At 38.0% G+C, this 18,386-nt stretch overlaps 1 protein-coding gene and 2 long non-coding RNA genes across 7 annotated transcripts in view; 2 read left to right on the forward strand and 1 right to left on the reverse strand.

Moving 5' to 3' along the window:
* The window catches only part of LOC124147160 (mucin-2-like), a 125,289-nt gene that overhangs the window by 80,308 nt on the left and 26,595 nt on the right, over nucleotides 1-18,386 (forward strand). The window lies entirely within an intron of this gene.
* LOC125380044 lies at nucleotides 5,922-11,964 on the reverse strand. The gene is made up of 3 exons (XR_007221021.1): nucleotides 11,823-11,964; nucleotides 11,487-11,568; nucleotides 5,922-6,413 (listed from the first exon to the last, which is right to left on the reverse strand). It is a non-coding gene; the product is annotated as an uncharacterized LOC125380044 (long non-coding RNA).
* On the forward strand, nucleotides 12,011-15,425 carry LOC125380043. 3 transcript variants are annotated; one of them, XR_007221020.1, is made up of 4 exons: nucleotides 12,011-12,168; nucleotides 12,642-12,700; nucleotides 13,837-13,915; nucleotides 14,645-15,274. It is a non-coding gene; the product is annotated as an uncharacterized LOC125380043 (long non-coding RNA). The 3 variants fall into 3 exon arrangements; XR_007221018.1 differs by lacking the exon at nucleotides 12,011-12,168 and having other exon boundaries at nucleotides 12,436-12,700; nucleotides 14,645-15,425; XR_007221019.1 differs by lacking the exon at nucleotides 12,011-12,168 and having other exon boundaries at nucleotides 12,436-12,700; nucleotides 13,837-13,908; nucleotides 14,645-15,424.

Here is an 18,386-nt window from a genome sequence, read left to right on the forward strand (position 1 = left end):
GATCGTGACAGTCGCTAAAAGGCTACTCTCTTGCTATTCCGTTTAGTGGTTATTCTAGTTTAGACAGCGACAGCCTCTCGTTGTACAACCAGTGCTTTTCTAACCTCGATTTATTTAAGACAGCGTCTGTCATTCGCTATACAAACAGTGTTTTTTCTAACCCCGATTTAGTTAAGACAGCGGCAGCCTTTCGTTATACAAACAGTGCTTTTCTAACCCCAATTAAGTTTATACAGCGGCAGCCTTTCGTTAAAAAAACAGTGCTTTTCTAACTCCGACCTAAATTAAAACAGCAGCAGCCTTTCGTTATACAAACAGTGCTTTTTCAAACCGCAATCTAATTAAGACAGCGGTATTATTTACACTATCTGTTACTAAAATCTGCACAAATGTTCTATTTCTTATGTAAAATGCTGTCAACATCAAGAAATAAAAATTATTTCATAACACTCCAAATATAGTTGCCATAATGAAATAGTATTAATTAACGTGTTATTGTCACGTGCAAAAATACTGTTCGGTAACATTAGTTTCAAACCCCAAGAAAACCTCTTACGAGTTCAAAAAATTCAATGAAGCAGTGGTAAAATCTATCCATATATACAAAATTGTATAGTTTTGGAAATGCCAACTATACAAAATTGTATATTTTGGAAATACCAAATATACAAAATTGTATATATTGTATAAATGGGTATTTTTTCTTGTGTAAGTTTTGAAACGTAAGCTCGCCATGGCCAAGACACACGTTTATTTTGCTTAAATGTACATCGTGCCTTAGCATTTAAAATTTTGAATTTATTTAAATTATGTACCATAGGATGGTTACGGAAATATTTTTTCAGCTTTCTTCCGTGCCTTCCTAGCTTGTTTGCAAGTATCATTAAACCATGGTTTACAGATGTGTGGATTTACAGAGGACTTACGAATACATTCATCAGCTATGTTATTTAGTTCATCAGAAAATACTTTTATTGAATCAGGAACATCAACAAAAAGACCAGGATTGAATTTGCTTGTACAGAGTAACTCGAACAAAGGCTAGTCAGCTTTAGTGAAGTTCCATCTTGATGATGGAGGAACATCAGACAGAGTTATTGTTTGAAGAATAGTTGGAGTATGGTAACTTCCACAGAGGTCGTCATGGACTGACCATTCCAATTCGTTTAGAAGTTCAGAGTTTGTGAGTGATAAATCAAGAGACGATTAGGTGCCTGTACCAGGATGTAAATAGGTTTTTGAGTCATCGTTAAATATGCATAAATCATTGTTCGAAATAAAGTCTTCCAATATCTTCCCTTTACTGTTAGTAACATCACTACCCCAAAGTGGATTATGTCCATTTAGATCTCCCATAATGACACATGGCTTCGGGAGCTGGTCATAAAGTGCTTGAAGATCAGTGATATGAAGAGTGGAAGATGGAGGTACATATAGAGAACATAACGTGAAAACAATGTTTAAAGTTAAACGGACAGCAACAGCTTGAAGTGGTGTATTTAGAGGGACAAAACTGTGAATCACACCCTGCCTCACCAAGATTGAAGACCCTCCAGTGGCTTTAGGCCCTGGAGGAGAAAAGAAACGATGTCAAACGTACTGTCTAAGACAATATGGTCAGTATTTTTTAAGTAGGTTTCTTGTAGACAAAATGCTGATGGCTTATAATCCTGAATTAATAACTGCAAATCACTGAAATTATTCCGCAGTCCTCTGCAGTTCCATTGGACAATTTTAAGAGAGCCACTTATGGTGGCTCAACTGGTGACTGGAGGTCCATCCCCATGAGCAAGCAGAGTGGGAGTAACCTCCATCTGCAAAGGTTCATATGGATTATGAACCTCTACAGGGGTTGTAAGAGGAGAAGGCACCTCCAAATGTTGGAGTGCCCTGGCCCTACGTAATTTCTTTTCCTTTTTTGTCAAGTGGGCTTCGCCCACTGCTTGAGTTTCATATGATTGCACTGGTTCATTTCGTTTGTCTTGTATGGGCTGAGCGTCTGTCTGAGAGGAAGATGATGATCTTAGTGGCTCATGCTGACATGTCTGAGAATGGTCGTCAAGGATTATCTGATCATGCTTTATCCAAGAGATAGTTGTTTGGCATGAGATTGAAACAGTTGTGACTTTTGGTACAAGAGCAGGGGTTGGAACCAATTTCTTTGCATCAAGACACGAGATGTTGTTGGTATGTTTAATTTTTAAGATTTTAGTCTCCTGGATAAATAATGGACAAGATTTCGAGGAAGCCATGAGCACCACCACAGAGGAAGCATGCTGCATTTTTATTGCAAAACTTGGCACCGTGTCCGAACTTTTGGCATTTGTAGCACCGGAGTGGATTAGGTACATATACCTCCACTCCGATGTTGAAGTAACCTGCTTTAATAGACTTTGGAAGAACTGTAAGAGAGAAAGTGAACAGATAAGTATTTTATTTTTGTTATAGTTCCATCTTGTTGTTTCTTTGTAAACCGCTTAACAGCAGTTACACCTTGACTTCTCAATTCATCCGTAATTTCCTCTTCGCTCATGTCAGCCAGACAACGAGCGCGATTTCTGATAATTCCACGTGTAGAGTTCAGTGTCTTGTGTGCCTAGACAACAACCTTGGCATTAACAAACTGCTGTAATGACAGAAGGTTAACTGATTCTAGCCTCCATGCACACTCAACTAGGATTGAGCCATTTCGAAGGCGCGTAACATTCTTTACGTCTCCACAGACACCTTGGATGCCCTTGGAGATCGCAAAAGGGTTTAATGTTAGTGTGTCGCCATCAGCAGGAGCAATGATAACAAATCTTGGCCACGAATCCACAACATCATTTGATACATCCTCATCAGAGGCCAAAGCATCAACGTGACGACGTTTGTAGTTTTTGGTTGAACCAGATCTAGAAGGATTTGGTTGAGACATGGTAGGAATAATATGATTCAGCATCCATGCTCCCAACCCACCATCGAGTGTCAACAAGAACGGTGCCACAGTGGAAGCAAGCCTGTGAAACACCATGATTACATGGATGTTATACTCCAGAAACAGAGACATAAATAGCTGTTGTTACTAAAAGAAGGAATGTCAGGCTGGTTCGGCCCATAGCATTTTTCTAAAGAAACACAGAATTCAGCGGTACATATCCCCAGATTGGTCTATGAGCCACCGCCTTCTGGGATAGGACTCTAGTCAATGTGAAGAATACAATCATTTTAAGAAAACGATTTACATATTAAAGAAATTGCTGTGATATTATCCAAAAAAAACTTTTCCATGCACAGGGCATGGCGTGGCCAGCCGATTGATAGAATCGGGCCAATTCTACCACCCGCCAGGTGAAGTAAGGGTCGAAGTGGTGTGTTGGGCAAAAGGAACACTGTTCCTGGCTCCAGTGCCCTCAACCAGCAGAATCCCGTCCTCCACCAACACAGGGGCGCAATCCACGGCAAACGGGTTGCCCAATTTAGTCGCCTTTTACGACCAGCAATGAGGTGCTGTGGACAAATTCTACCCCGAGTCCACACGGGGGAAGAGCTATTGGCGTTACCCAGCACTCACCACGAAGAGGTTGCTCTTCACGAGTGCCACAGAGCTGTAGCTGTCTTTCTGTTGTATTAATATTCATACCACGACAAGAAATTTTGCAATCGTCCACAAAAAGTGAACCAACGCTATTGTTTAATACTTTAGTGAGACTATTCATGTTGATGCTGAAAAGTGATAGTGTGCTGCCTTGAGGGATGGCCTGATCTTGATCGATATGATCAGACAGGGCCTTGCCCTTAATCTTTTGAATCATGTTCCACACCTTGGACATGGGTGTGCGGGAATTAAATTTTGATACATAGTTCCTCCAGTATTGACGTTTATTCTGTTTAAAGGTATAACCTTCTTTGGCGCCTGTGATTTTTAACATTGTTCAGATTGTGGACAGTGGGATGTTGGCGGAAATATTTCTCAGCTTTCTTCTATTTTTCCTAGCTTGTTTACAATCATTATCAAACAATGGTTTACGTATATGAGGGTTTGCAAAGGACTTAGGAACACTTTCGTCTCCAATATAATTTAATAGATGTGAAAAAGGTTGTATAGGATCAGGAACATGCCTGAAAATTTCAGGTTTTAGTTTTTCAGAACAAAGTGTTTGGTATAAAGACCAATTGGCCTTTGTAAAGTTCCACCTTGTTGAAGGTGGTTCGTCAGACGGATTAATAGTTGTAAGTATTATTGGAAAATGGTCACTTCCACAAAGGTCATCGTGGACTGACCATTCGAATTCATTTAAAATATTTGAATCGGTCAGTGAAAGGTCAAGGGCAGAGTTTGTGCCAGTGGTAGGATGAAGATATATGTTAATACCATCATTGAAGGAAGCATAGATCATTATTTGAGATAAATTCTTCAAGAACTTTTCCTTTATATTTTGTATCAGTACTCCCGCATAGGGGATTATGATCGTTTAAATCTCCCATGATGATACAGGGCTTCGGGAGCTGATCGTACAAAGTCTGACGATCTGATTGACGGACAGTTGAGGAAGGTGGAAGATACAGTGAACACAGTGTAAACACTATGTTCAAAGTAACACAGACAGCAACAGCTTGTAGAGTAGTGTTGAGCGGAACAGGGGGTTATGGATTATACCCTGCTTCACCAGGATAGAAGAACATTCTGTAGCTTTATCACCAGGAGGTGAAAACGAATGGTAAGAACTGCACTGACGGATATCAAATGGATCTGGGTTTTTTAGGTACGTTTCTTGGAGACAAAAAGCTGACGGTTAGAAATCTTGGATTCAAGGTTATATTTAATTAAAATTCCTCTTAAGACCTCTGCAATTTAATTGTACAATGTTTTGTGAATTCATGGTGGGGCTTCCACAGGTGAGATGTCACGCGAACGTGAGGAAGACTTTGTAGTACTCCTATCAGTTTCATGTGGAGATGGAGTCCAGAGAGAGAACCAAAGGACCTGTTCTGGGACCTCTAAGGAGAGGTGGCCTTTGGTGTTTGCAGCTGTTTTTGCCGCTTCTTTTTCACCGCAGCAAACAGCAGAACAAACGCAAACACAGCAAAAAAAGTGTAGGTTTCCGTCTTCCGTAAACCTTTCGGATACCTACCCATTTTGGATCCGGCCCGGATACCTTCCGGAAACCTTCATGAACCTTCCAAAAAAAAGTCAAAATTTGGGGGGTGCATTTTGTTCACTTAAGTGTGAAACACATAAAAAAATTAACTTGTAAATACCAAGCAATTTGAAGGTTGTTGAAGGCATCTGGAAGGTTTCCGGAAGGTATCCGGATGCAAATTTTCTTCATGACTTGCTTCTGGTAAATAATGTTAGCCTGTGCATTACAGGTACCTGTTGTAATATTCTGTGTTATTTTAGTTGTAAATATCCTCCTCAAACTGAGATAAGTGGGCATGCATTGTTCACAAGTTGTTTTGCGACATGGGTCCAATGTGTGAAGCTTATTGCTGGTGTCTCCCACCATGATATTGTTGCAATATTGCTAAAAGTGGCAAAACAGCATTCTCACTTAGAAAAAAATGGAAAGTCATTGGCTATGTGCTTTGGCATTTGGCCCTGGTGAGATTAACAGATTAGTTTGGAACGGTATCAGTACTTATATCTGGACAGTGTAGTTTCATGGGAATATAAAACAAATACAATTGTCCCAAATTGGTGCATAAGACTAATGGCATCCATAGAAAACACCTAAATGAAGTACAGAAAAAATATCAATGTCATTTGTCTACTAAGGTGGAACTACAACTGTTGTTAAGTGAGCTGTATTTATAGTAGGAAAACATTCAGGGCATTAGTACCTTTTATATTTGTTCAGCACCTATGTTATGGCTGATCAGTATTATATTTCTTTATGCTAATGAAGCAAAACAAATCATGTTTTTGGAAAAAAATCTTATTTATTGATTATATGGCATTTCATTGGTACATATCACAAATTGAAATTTGATCAAGCAAGAAGAGGAACTAGCATAAAGTAACCAGTGGTGTTTGCAAGGCCTTACAGAACAGACGCTTCAATGCCATTTTCTAAATAAACAAATTAGTCAAATCTCAGAAGAATTTTATTGAAGAAGAATATCTAAAGTCAATTATGTTTCTGCAGTAAACCACAAAAGTCATTCAGATTTGTATAGTCAGCATCGGTGTACACAAACTGGACATAGTCACGGTGCTTTGGCATAAATTCATTCAGACTTCATTAGTGTCATAATAAAACCACCTACAGTAACACTGGTGTGGCATTATTCATTCAGAATCATCACTTTCTAAGGTGAATCTGTTGGTTGTTATCAGGAGTACTGTTCATCATCCGGCGAGTCCCTTGTCTGAATTGTGTGAGCAAGATCTTCTTAAATGTAGCTGGTGTCAGATTGTGAAATCCAGGTACCTGAAACATTTCATAACATCTTTAGAAACTTGTTAGTCAAAAGTTATGAAACACACACATATTTACAAATGTTTAAAGTTGTTTTCTCGAACAGTGAGGTATTGACAATTTATCTTGCAACTGATATTTAACCAATCTTTGAACATGTAAATAAGCCATTGCAAACAGAAAAGTGTTCAGAAAATACAAAAATGTATCCGGTCTTCTAAAACAATACCACAAGGTTCACCTGAATTTTGCTTGAATGTTTGCATTACATCAAAATGTAAGGAAGGGTAAACAAGCCTATGCAAAACTAAGTTACATAGGTTCTAAAACACATGTCATGTAAGTGATCTCAAAAAACAACATAATGAGCGAGTGAGTTGGTATAGTTTCATGCAGCTTGTTAGCAATATTCCAGCTATCGGCTTCACACATTGTACCCATGTGGTGAATTGAACCCGGGTTTCAGAGACTGTTTCACCCACTAGGCTACCCTTGCACACCAAATACAAAAGAAGTATATTAGGAATTCAGACAATAGATATTCTCACCAAATTCATTTATTCATTAATGGAAGCTATATTGAAATTCAAATTTTGACAAATTAGGATGAGACTGTAGAAGCATTTATCTAAGTTATTATGGATATTTAATATCTACCGTTAATTGGTAGTCCATCATAGACAGTGATAAGAAATTCAACTGAAAAGTACAACCTGAACCATCAACTAAAAACTATGTATATTACATTAAAGGGGCCGGTCATGTATTACCGGTATGCTCTCATTCATTTTTTGACACAACCCTCCCTGAAAGAAAATGCAAAGCACTTTATATTTTATTGTCCATTTTGTCAAAAGCCTCCCCTAGAGACTCTCACATTTTGGGGTGACCCTCCCTGTTTGTTTTGATCTTAATTCAAATATTCATGACTCATTATCATATTTTATAATTTATCCTATCTTTTTTGAAAATTAACTAAATGAAGATTAACAATAACATGCAAATCTGCCAAAATATTGGCCTGGCAAAGTTTTAATTAATCATAATTACTGTTATAAAGTTTTGGATCCATCATCTGTTTCTCAATACAGTTAAACCCAACTTTGACTTGTGTGGCATTGTTGTATCATCTACCCAATGTTCTTTATGCATTGATATGCATCTGCACAGAGTGGTCAAAGTCTGTGTCTGACACATAGTGTGCTACAAGGGAGACATCAGTTTGTGTCTAGCCAAACTGTCTGATAATCTCAAGGGCTGCCTTGGTAGCATCAAGGGATGTAGCTAATCCTAAATAAACATAAAACAAGTGACATCATCTCTTCTACAGAACACATGATCAAAGCCTGCCCCACCTTTGATGTTTATTACCTTGCTACTCTAAAAACAGCTATTTAGCAAAATGAACTCAATGTCAACTCATTGTGGACTAGGGATTAACAGGGCAATTAGTGTCGGGTGGGTATTAGTACTTGCAATTGTCTGTTAATTACTTAATTGAGTAGTGACGGCTTAGTCAGTTGTGCCTTTACAACCACGCTGACTGCTATTCAACTTATCGAGTCAGTTTACTATGTAACATGCTTCTTGGGACCAAGGAAATGTATCTTGCTGGATAACATTTTTTTCTAATTTATCAGAGATCAGAAATAATAATAATGACGTTTTTGATGTGCATTTCTTTGTTGTGTTTACTAGGATGATTAGTAGTGATGGTGTTTGAATTATTAGACACTATTTATTCCAAAAGAGGAATAGGGTTGGTGAAGAGGCAAAGCTTATTTGAACAACATATACATTGAATAAACAGAAACTGTACAAAAAACAGATTAACTGTATCTACAGTTGAAACTATCATGATGCAAATTTTCACTGAATCAAAGTCATATCTTTTCAAGACTCAGATCAGGTTGTAATGATTGAAGGTCACATAAAACTTGCTAATTTCAAATCACTCATCCTGCACTTATGATTTGGTTTGTTGTTTTATGCCGCACTCAAGCAATATTCCGGCTATATGTAAATAATCGAGTCTGGACCAGACAGTCCAGAGATTGACATCATGAGCATCGACCCACACAATTGGGATCAATGACATGCATCAACCAAGTCACCGAGCCTGATCGCCACCTGATGGCGTTAGTCAACTCTTTAGACAAGCATTGTCGCCCGTTTTGGAAAGTATTGGGTTACTTTATATTTGTGTGTCCCAATTACGCCATTATTAGAAATAAAATGTATTATACACATGAATATGATATAAAAATGGCAAATATGGTTGACAATATGAGCATTGATCTAAGCATTTGGAGCAGAATTGTGAATATTCACCTAATGAAGGAGTAAGTACATACTCTGAAATGTTGTGATCATCATAATAAAGAAGTTGAGATTAATACATTCTCCACCTTTGAGTCCGTATGTGTATAACTTGTAAATAACTTTCATAGACTTCAGGAGTTTATCTGTGATATATGTGTGCACTTAAATAAATCACCGCATCCTTACCTGAGGCAGGAATAGATAATAGGCAGGAACAGAAAAAAAATAGTCAAAGTTATAGCCAAATACAGGTATTTGAAGATTTTCAGTTGTGGCGACACTTTCAGTGAAACCCATACAGTATTTGATTTGTAGTAGTTAACGGTTCTGGTATTTTCTGTCTGTAACTGTAAAGAAGTTCCGAAATTGTAGCGAGCAACAGCCCAGACATAAGGAGGAACAAGATGACATAGATATTAACCCATTTGTAAACTGTACAGCCTGAAGTATGTTTGTTGCCACATATCAATAAAATAGTTCCATATTGGCGGATTTATTTGTTGTAATGTAAGGGCAGAAATAGCATCAGTTATTACTGACAAATATCCCTTGTAAAAACCTTTCAACATGTTCAAAGACACACCGAAAGGCCATTGTGAAAAATTGTAATCTGACAGCACCATGTTAGGATTCTTAAATACAGTTTCAGCTTGACACTGAGTACTTTAAACTTTAAAGTGAAAAATACATTCACAACAAGTGAGCTTTGTCTGCCAATCAGAGTCGGTGAGTAAATTGGAGTAGGGGACTAATTTCGAAGGTAAACTTGTTTCAACGCTTAACAACTACATGTATTTGTGTTTGTATGAGACGATGTGTGTTTAATTCCATATATTTTACTTCAAAGCATGTTATCACAATAAATTGAGTCGGGTATAGGATAAGTTGGAGTAGAGGCTAATCTCTAATGTAAACTTGTTTTAACATTTCACAATTATTGGTCTTTGCAAGTTATCAATCCAAGTTTAATTTCATTTATTTTACCAAGGTAAAAAAAAAATAAGATATCATTTTCGTCAAGTAATAATCGCCGTTTTCGCTTTCGGCGAGTATTTCGCCAGTCAGTGCCGTTTTGCTAAGGTGTCGTTTCAGCTATAACCCGCTTATTGCACATTATAAGTTTCAATTTATATTTAAAATCATTTTAACCACTGTAATAAGTAAAAAATGAAATAAAAGCATATAGAAAATAAACAAGCACTTGTTATAAAATGTGCATCCGCAGGCAATATTTATAAGATAATCCTGCATGTAGCTGTGGCCATCACACTGAACATGCACTTCACTTCTTTCTCATATGCCCAAATTACAATGATTTAAGACAGAATATGTACTATTATGTTAAGGGATATGATCTAAATTCAATTCTATTAGGTAATCCTGAAAGGACGTCAAAAATAAACTTAGAAATTCTTAAATCAGTACAAGACTACATTCAGCTATCCAATAGGTTTTGTGATTTTACATAGCATCTTAAATTTATAATACTATTCCTTGCCGTATATTGCAGTACACTATTACTACTAAAAATGCGACCTGACAGCGCCGACAACGTAGTTTCTATAATAAGAACATGCATATAATTGTACTCCTTGACTGTACTTTTGTCATATCATATTGTTTTCTAATTCTGGAGCGGTATTCAAATAAGTTTTTGCTTGTTTACTCATCCAGTTCACAAGTTGTGAAATAAATATGTTTAAAACAATATTTAGTAAACAAATAATTAAAACTTATGCAACAACATAGCGCGTGGAGACGATAGACCACTGAAAAGAGCATATATATGCACATCCAATGACCCCTGACATCACGAGGCATTGTTTTGCCAGTGTGTCAGGCAACAGAATACTACGAATTACACCACAGGGTACTGTGACCTGTTTGATTAGTTAGGTACTGTATTCTAAAGGTAGGCCCAAAATTCTAGACAATCCAGTCATTGATATTGTGAACATCAATCCACAGTGTTAGATGGTTACTGTCAGATGCCATGAACCAGGTCACCGAGCCTGATCACCTGATCTATTAGGTTATCTCTTATGGGTGAGGCTAAAACGGCACCTTGGCAAAATGTCACTGATTTCTCAGACGAAAACAGCACCTTGTTTGGCAAAAAGGGCTACTAATTGTTGTCTGTTATCTGGAGAGACATGTTGATTCCTGGCCGAAAGATATATAAATGAAATTTCTATAAAATTACTATTTATTTCCTACTTACTAAAATAAATATGACATATATAGTATACCTGTTGTCCAGTTTCTTGACATTTTCGCCAGATTCAGTTTCAGCTTGACTTTGAGCTAATCAGAGTCGGCGAGTAGATGCTAGTTTTTAATGTAAACCTTTTTGAACATTTCTCAGTTATTTGTGTTTACAAGTTACCATGCAAGTTTAATTTCATGTATTCGGGCATATTCAGACCCAAGGTAAAAAAAATAACAAGGTGCTGTTTTCACCAGGCAATAGTAGGCAAGGTGCTATTTCCCTTTATAGTATAACCCTCTCTTACAACTAGTATAGGTTGATGGGGACCAATTCCAACCCGGAATCCCCACATGAGTGGGTATGGTTTTACGCTGTTTTTAGCAATACCATAGCAAGGGACACCTGACATAGACTTCACACGTTGTACCCATGACAAGAATCGAACCTTGGTCTTCAGCACTTCAACCACTAGGCTACCCCACCGCCAAAATTCCCAACATGATAAAGTTGTCATCACGGTATTCTTCAACAAGTTCAAGTGAAAATATCCATACCTTTCAAATGTCTTATCTTCCACTTCACAATGTTCACTGTTGCAAAACTCCTGTCATTTAATTTGTTCTTGATTCTTCACACCTGCAAAAGTAAGTTTAGTCGGTACGGTATGAACTAAAACAATGAGACACTTTAGAGTATCTAGATAAAGGAATATAAGTAAGCAAACATATTTCTCTATCATATACATTAGCAAGGATTAACATAAGTTAGGTAGATTGCTTATCCTACAAAAATTAAATCACACATTTACTAACATATATAAAACAGAATAAGTGGCTTACAGAAGATAAATAACTTTAATACGTGATCAATATTATTAACATATTCCTTACCTGAATCAGAGACCATATAACAGTCTATGTATTATGGTCTCTGTCTGAATATGTCACGTCTTCAGCTCCCTGCAATCGAGGTTGTGAAACATTTCTGCTGTAGGAATATTACATCCGCTGGGATATCCCTTGTCACACTGCCTGGCATGGTAGGCAAACGCATATTCCATACACCACATAGATATACTTCCTAATACAAACCTCGTGTATCAATACATTGTTCTCAATCACCTCTAACACGGAAATCCCGGTCGAAATCCACCTGAGCCATCCACAACGAGGACGTCAAGTATTTCGAAAACTCGATTGGCAGCCGAAGGAAGGAAGAGCAGCTTGCAGATGCCAGGTACGTAGCAGGGCTTCGTGACATAATGTTCCATGAATTCTATACAGAGATCTTATGGAATGGATTGATTTAGATACTTTCCTGATCTCCATGTAACTACTGTAAACGTCAAGGGCCTTTTAGTTTTGTTGTTTTCGGAAACCCTTTGTTATTATTATGATCAAGTGTTTGTTGTGACATGGTATTTCTATTTGGGCTTGCATAAGAGCTACAGGTGCAGGACTTTTAAGGGTCGTGTCCTTAATATCAACATAACGCTTGGATTTGATGATGAGGGTTAGTTACCAAGGGTATAAATCTGGCAAAGTGCATGTCAAACAAAATGTGTCATTCAATTCCAATCATGTGTTGCCACCTGAACCGCCTGAAAGTGAGATATGGATCACAATGAATAATGACAGCTTATCAATCTTTAACAAATTCACACTGAAACATTGAAAGGATAAAGACAAGTTAGTTGTTTTCTGTTTCAGCATGTTCAGGGTTTGTAGGGAGGTTCACAGACATCCTCAGGGAGGATACCAAGTATTGAGTGAGTATTTTTGTTTGTGATAAATACAAACTACATGTATTCATCATGGTATATTTCAATGCAATGTGAAACATCACACTCACAATAGTCCAGCTCTGTGATAGCAGCCTGTAAATAATTGAACATGGACCAGGCAATCTAGTGATTGTTATTATCAGCAAAGATCCACGCCCTCAGAGTATGATGACAACCTAATCTGACCACCCAATTCATAATTGATTAGTGTTTGCAGCGGTAGGAACTAACACTTTCAGTCCACTAGTCCTAAAATGATAGCATATAGCAAAACCTTTAAAATGTCAAAATGACTAGTGCCAATTTCTAACCCTCGTGTTTGGATGTTGTGTTTGTGTGTGTATGTATGAGTGTATTTAGATTGGTTTGTTGTTTAACGCCGCACTCAGCAATATTCCAGCTATATGACGGCGGTCTGTAAATAATCGAGTCTGGACCAGACAACCCAGTGATTGATATCATGAGCATCGAGCCATGGAATTGAGATCAATGACATGCATCAACCAAGTCAGCGAGTCTGACTACCCGATCCCGTTAGTTGCCTTTTACGACAAGCATAATGGCCTTTTACGGCAAGCATGGGTTGCTGAAGACCTATTCTACCCCGGAATCTTCACGGGTCGAGTGTATTTAACTTAAATCATGAATCTTATGCTGGTTTCTCTGTGCTTTTACAATGTAACCCAAATTTTCTCGGGAATAATAAAGTATTCTCTTATTTATATCATTTCTGAACAAAGTGTCATATCAAGGTTAGATCTCTGTCGAAACAGTGCCATGGAAAAGCCAAACAAATAGCCTAGAAAGAAAAGTAAATACTGCATTGCATTAATCTGCATTTCAAGAAAATTTGGCAATAATTCATGGAATGATATTCACCTCGAACAAGTTATTTCCTATGTAATGTATGTGTTGAATGACCCTGACTTTGTTGTCAAAATATTGTTTTGACATTTGTTAAATATGGGGATAAATGTCATCTCTGAATGTTTGACATGAATTATTATGATTAGGGTAGTTCTAAGTCGGAATCACAACCGGGGTCTTTTCATTTGAATCAAATGTACAACATGTACAGTTTGGACATTTTTCTGTGATGTGAATGCTACTTATGTTTGTAGAATGTCCGGATGAATAAAAGAGACAGTCATCTGTGCAGCATCAATGCAAAGAAAGACCATAGAAGAGCAACAGTGAGTGGTAAATATTTTGAAATTATTCTGTTTGGTTCATATGGTTATTTTGCAAATATGTCTTCAGTTTGTTCCTTATCGCTGTGGGCACGGATGTCCTATTATCTAAGGCACTACAATTTTCTGTGCATAGTTGCATCTCTTGGGCTTAGCAGAAACCTATAGTCATGGGTTCAAATCCTGGTTCTCCCCGATTATGTTGCTAGGTTTGTCAGCATTATACACATGCTCGTGGGATTCCTCAAAGACCTGCATCACTTAGGGCTTTCTTCCCACATCAAGCTAACATGCGGTGATATATCTGGAATACTGTTCAAAGCAGTGTTAAAGCCAACTCATTTATTTAACACTGCATCCAGCAATAGTTTGGCTATATGACAAGGATTGTAAATATATATTTTTCCATGTTGATGAGTTGAAACAATCACTAAATGACATCTCTTAAAAAGATTCCCAGCATTCCAAGCCTAATTAATAGATAAGGTAGTGATTGAGTAGGCTCATTGATCGCATATAATCATACCACAGTAATGTGGGATATTGTCCATAATAGTTATCATCGGTTTGTCTGGACCGAGTTCATAACATTAGTCACTGGTTATCTGATTATCTTAAATGTTTAGCATATAACAAGACTCACATATGACAACTTAAGTGATTTTGCTGCCTTCTATCTGTAAGTACATGTGGCAACAATTCTTTTTGATTGCTAAAATCTTTTTACATAATGCTGCAGAAACTGAAGTCCTGCTTGAGATCCCTGGATGAGTACTCCAAGTTGACAGTCTGGAAGGACGAGACAAGGGAGTCCTAAACAGAGGCTGCACCCCTTCAGATATCAGAGGTGATTTGCAGACAGCGATGACGAGGGTCCTGTTATTTCAATGGAGGCCGACCGAGAAGTTGTATGCCAAATTGTACTGGGACACACAAAGGCTGGTCTGGCTAATGTGAGAAGACCAAGCAATGCCAAGCTGGAGTGGAATTCTTCCAGGACATTCAGGAAATTCTTGTCTTGAGCCATATGGTAAACACTTGAAAGGAATGATAAATGGGACTTATTGTCTTTAAATGTGGACCCAAACACCAAATGGAAAGTTCACAATTCTACTAACACAATGCAGCAGAGATAGAGTCTAACTGGTATCCCCCCATCCTGGTTCCTGTTCATCCATGGCAATATAGAAAGAAAAGGAGGATTGAGGGAAAGTAAGTTCTCTGAACTGGTGAACATAATCCGTAGGTACTGTCAAGCGAACAGTTATCACACTCTGTTATGAGTATTGAAGAATAGGATGAAATTGCATACTGCATCAGGAACCATCATGTGAACACTGTTCAATGTGCGATATACTATAGGCATATGAATAAAAGAAATTGATAATTTGATTGTTGCTTATGTTTCATTTGCCAGCTGTGTAAATGGGGATGTTTCATGATTTTGCCTCAGTTTAATAGCCACACTTATCTTATGAAACCATGCACTGCTTGGGCATCTCAAGATAAATAACACATGTTTCCTTTGCTCTGAAAACGTCTAATGACACATTGATCTGTTATGTCAAAGGTCAAAGTCACAACCAGACAAAAAGTTTGTTTGTGGTCTAACTCTTCCTCTGGACAGGGGTCGAAGTTGGAAAAAGGTTGTATGTGATCTATATATACTACATTTTCCCCTAAATTGCCTTTTCTGCAGAAGTCTTAGTAACTCTCATACATATACTGGTTACATTACTTCCATATTTTGGTCAATGATATGTTGAATTCTACCAAAGGACTGCATATTTGGTTTATGTGCTGGATAGCTCTTTGAAATGTTTTTGAAATATTTATCACTGATATTGAAGGTCAAATTCACACTCAAAAGTGATAACTCTTGAAGGGTTGAAGTGTAAGATCAAGGCAATAGTGAAGGGGTCATTCATAAAGTATTTCTGCAATTATAAGTAAAATGGCTATTTCTGGAGATATTTGTGAAGTATTAAGCACATAGTTGTTATATTATTTGAATACACATATATGTGCAGTGGTTACAACTCCAGTGTCAAATTAACTCTCAATCCCTTTAATAAAAGAATTCACAGTAACTGAGGAAGAGCTTACTGTAGTACCATAAAACTAGGGTGAGGCAAATTTCAATGAAGTTAGTATTTTGGATATAACAAGTACATGTACCGTTACAAATAGTCTTATTATCATCTCACTAGGACCAAAGGCCCAAGTGAGCACATTGTCAATGACTTTTTCTTTTACTCAGTACAAACTGGAAGTCTGGACATGAAATTTAAGGATATCATTATACGAGAACTGATGTTTGTTCATTAAATACCATTAACATCTGAAAAGGACAATATATGAAATTGGACAATTGTCTTCTCCAAAAATGTTTTAGGAGATATTTACCATTAAAGTAACCCAGAATATTACAACAGCTACCTGTAATGCACAGGCTAACATTTTTTACCAGAAGCAAGTCATGAAGAAAATTTGCAACCGGATACCTTCCGGAAACCTTCTGGAAACCTTCCAGATGCCTTCAGCAACCTTCAAATTGCTTGGTATTTTCAAGTTAATTTTTTATGTGTTTCACACTTAAGTGAACAAAATGCACCCCCCAAATTTTGACATTTTTTTTGGAAGGTATCCGGGCCGTATCCAAAATGGGTAGGTATCTGGAAGGTTTCCGGAAGACGGAAACCTACACTTTTTTTGCTGTGAAACAGCAGAGGCACGGCAGGACTTGGATCCATGTCCAAACGCTTGGCAAGTGTAGCACCGGAGTGGATTGGGGATATACACCTCCACTCCAATGCTGTAATAACCAGCTTTAATCGAATGTGGAATCTTTGATCGAGCGAAAGTGAAGAGGTAGGTGTTGGTCGGTTCAGCAACCCCATTCTTCTTGACAGTAAACCGCTTCACAGCTGTGACTAAATTTTGGACAAGTTCTTTCACAATTTGTTCTTCGGTCATGTCAGACAGGGAGCGTGCTCTGTCACGGACAATGAGTTCAGTGTGAGATGTTCAGAAGAGCAGCCTTGATGTTGACAAACTCATCTAATTTGAGTAGATTGACGGATTGATGTTTCCTTGCACACTCTACAAGGAGAAAACCGGAACGAAGTTTAGTGACATTTGAAACCTCTCCGCAGATACCAGCGATACCTTTGGAGATTGCAAAAGGATTAAGCTTGATTGGTTCTTTGTCACGTGCTTAAGTTACCACGAAACGTGGTCAATAATCAGATCCAATGGATGTATTCACGTCAGACGAGGTATTGTCAGAATCTGTGCGTCTTCGATTTGAACCACGGTGTTGTGAAGCCATGTCGAAAGGAAAGAGATTCAGCACCCCTTTTCCCCACCCACCATGGAGTGTCTACAAGGACAGTCTTATGCTGCAGCGGATTTCCAAGCTGTAAAGACCGGGGATAAAGGGGTGTTATACTCCAGCGAATTAGACGCGGAAAGCTATAACTATCTATCAAATTATAGGTCATGCTGGTTCGGGCATGACAATCAATTGGAGATGTACAGAATTCGGAGGTCAGCATCACCAGAGTGGCCCATGAGCCACCGCCTTCTGGGCATAGGGCTCTAAGCAAGTTTAAAAGTTTTAGAAATATATAAGACATTTAGAATACATTGATTTATAAATACCAAAAGTGTGCATAATAAAATTGTATGCACGGGGCATGATACGACCAGCCAATTGATAGAATCGGGCCCAGTCTACCGCCCTTCTAGGCAAAGTTAGGGTCGAAGTGGTGTGTCGGACTAAGGAGCACTATTGCCGTCCCTGTCGCCCTCAACCAGCAGAACCCCTTCCTCTGCCGACACAAGGTCGCAAGCCAACGTCAAACAGGCTGCCCAATTCGGTCACCTTTTACAACCAGCAATGGGGTGCTGAGGACACATTCTTGTTTATCTTCCCCGGGTCCCAACAGGGAAGAACCCTTTTGGATTTCCTTACCGATGATATGTCGACCTATTGTAGACTACTTCGAATGTTAGCAAGCCTATGAATGCGGTTAAGTTCCCTAATTATCTCATTATGTTTCCACAAAGGTTCCTACGGTCTTACAGTGATATCAAATGTATCTCTTAATTCCTAAATCAAATCTTCGGTGATTTGAAGGTTTCTCAATGAAAAAAGGATATATCAATGTATCTCATTAATACAATTATTTATGACTTCTTTATCTCCCAAGGAGTACGTATAGATTTTTGTCTTGAAAGTGTGAGAGTTGTGTATCATCTCTTTTACAGTAACAAAGATGGGACAATTATTGCTAACCTTATTTACGCATGACACAAATAGGACATTGATCAAAGTCCTAGAACCAGTAGTATTTTTTGGGAGGTTCAGTAATTATTTGCCTGAGCCTGTGAATGTATTGTAAATGCCCCGTCTTTTGACAATTTTCTTGAAGTACATCTTAATTAAAGTCGCCAGTAACGACTGAACACATAGAAAT

Source organism: Haliotis rufescens, unplaced genomic scaffold (assembly GCF_023055435.1).
Source record: "Haliotis rufescens isolate VD_foot unplaced genomic scaffold, xgHalRufe1.0.p SCAF_15, whole genome shotgun sequence".
NCBI classification, from domain to species: domain Eukaryota; kingdom Metazoa; phylum Mollusca; class Gastropoda; order Lepetellida; family Haliotidae; genus Haliotis; species Haliotis rufescens.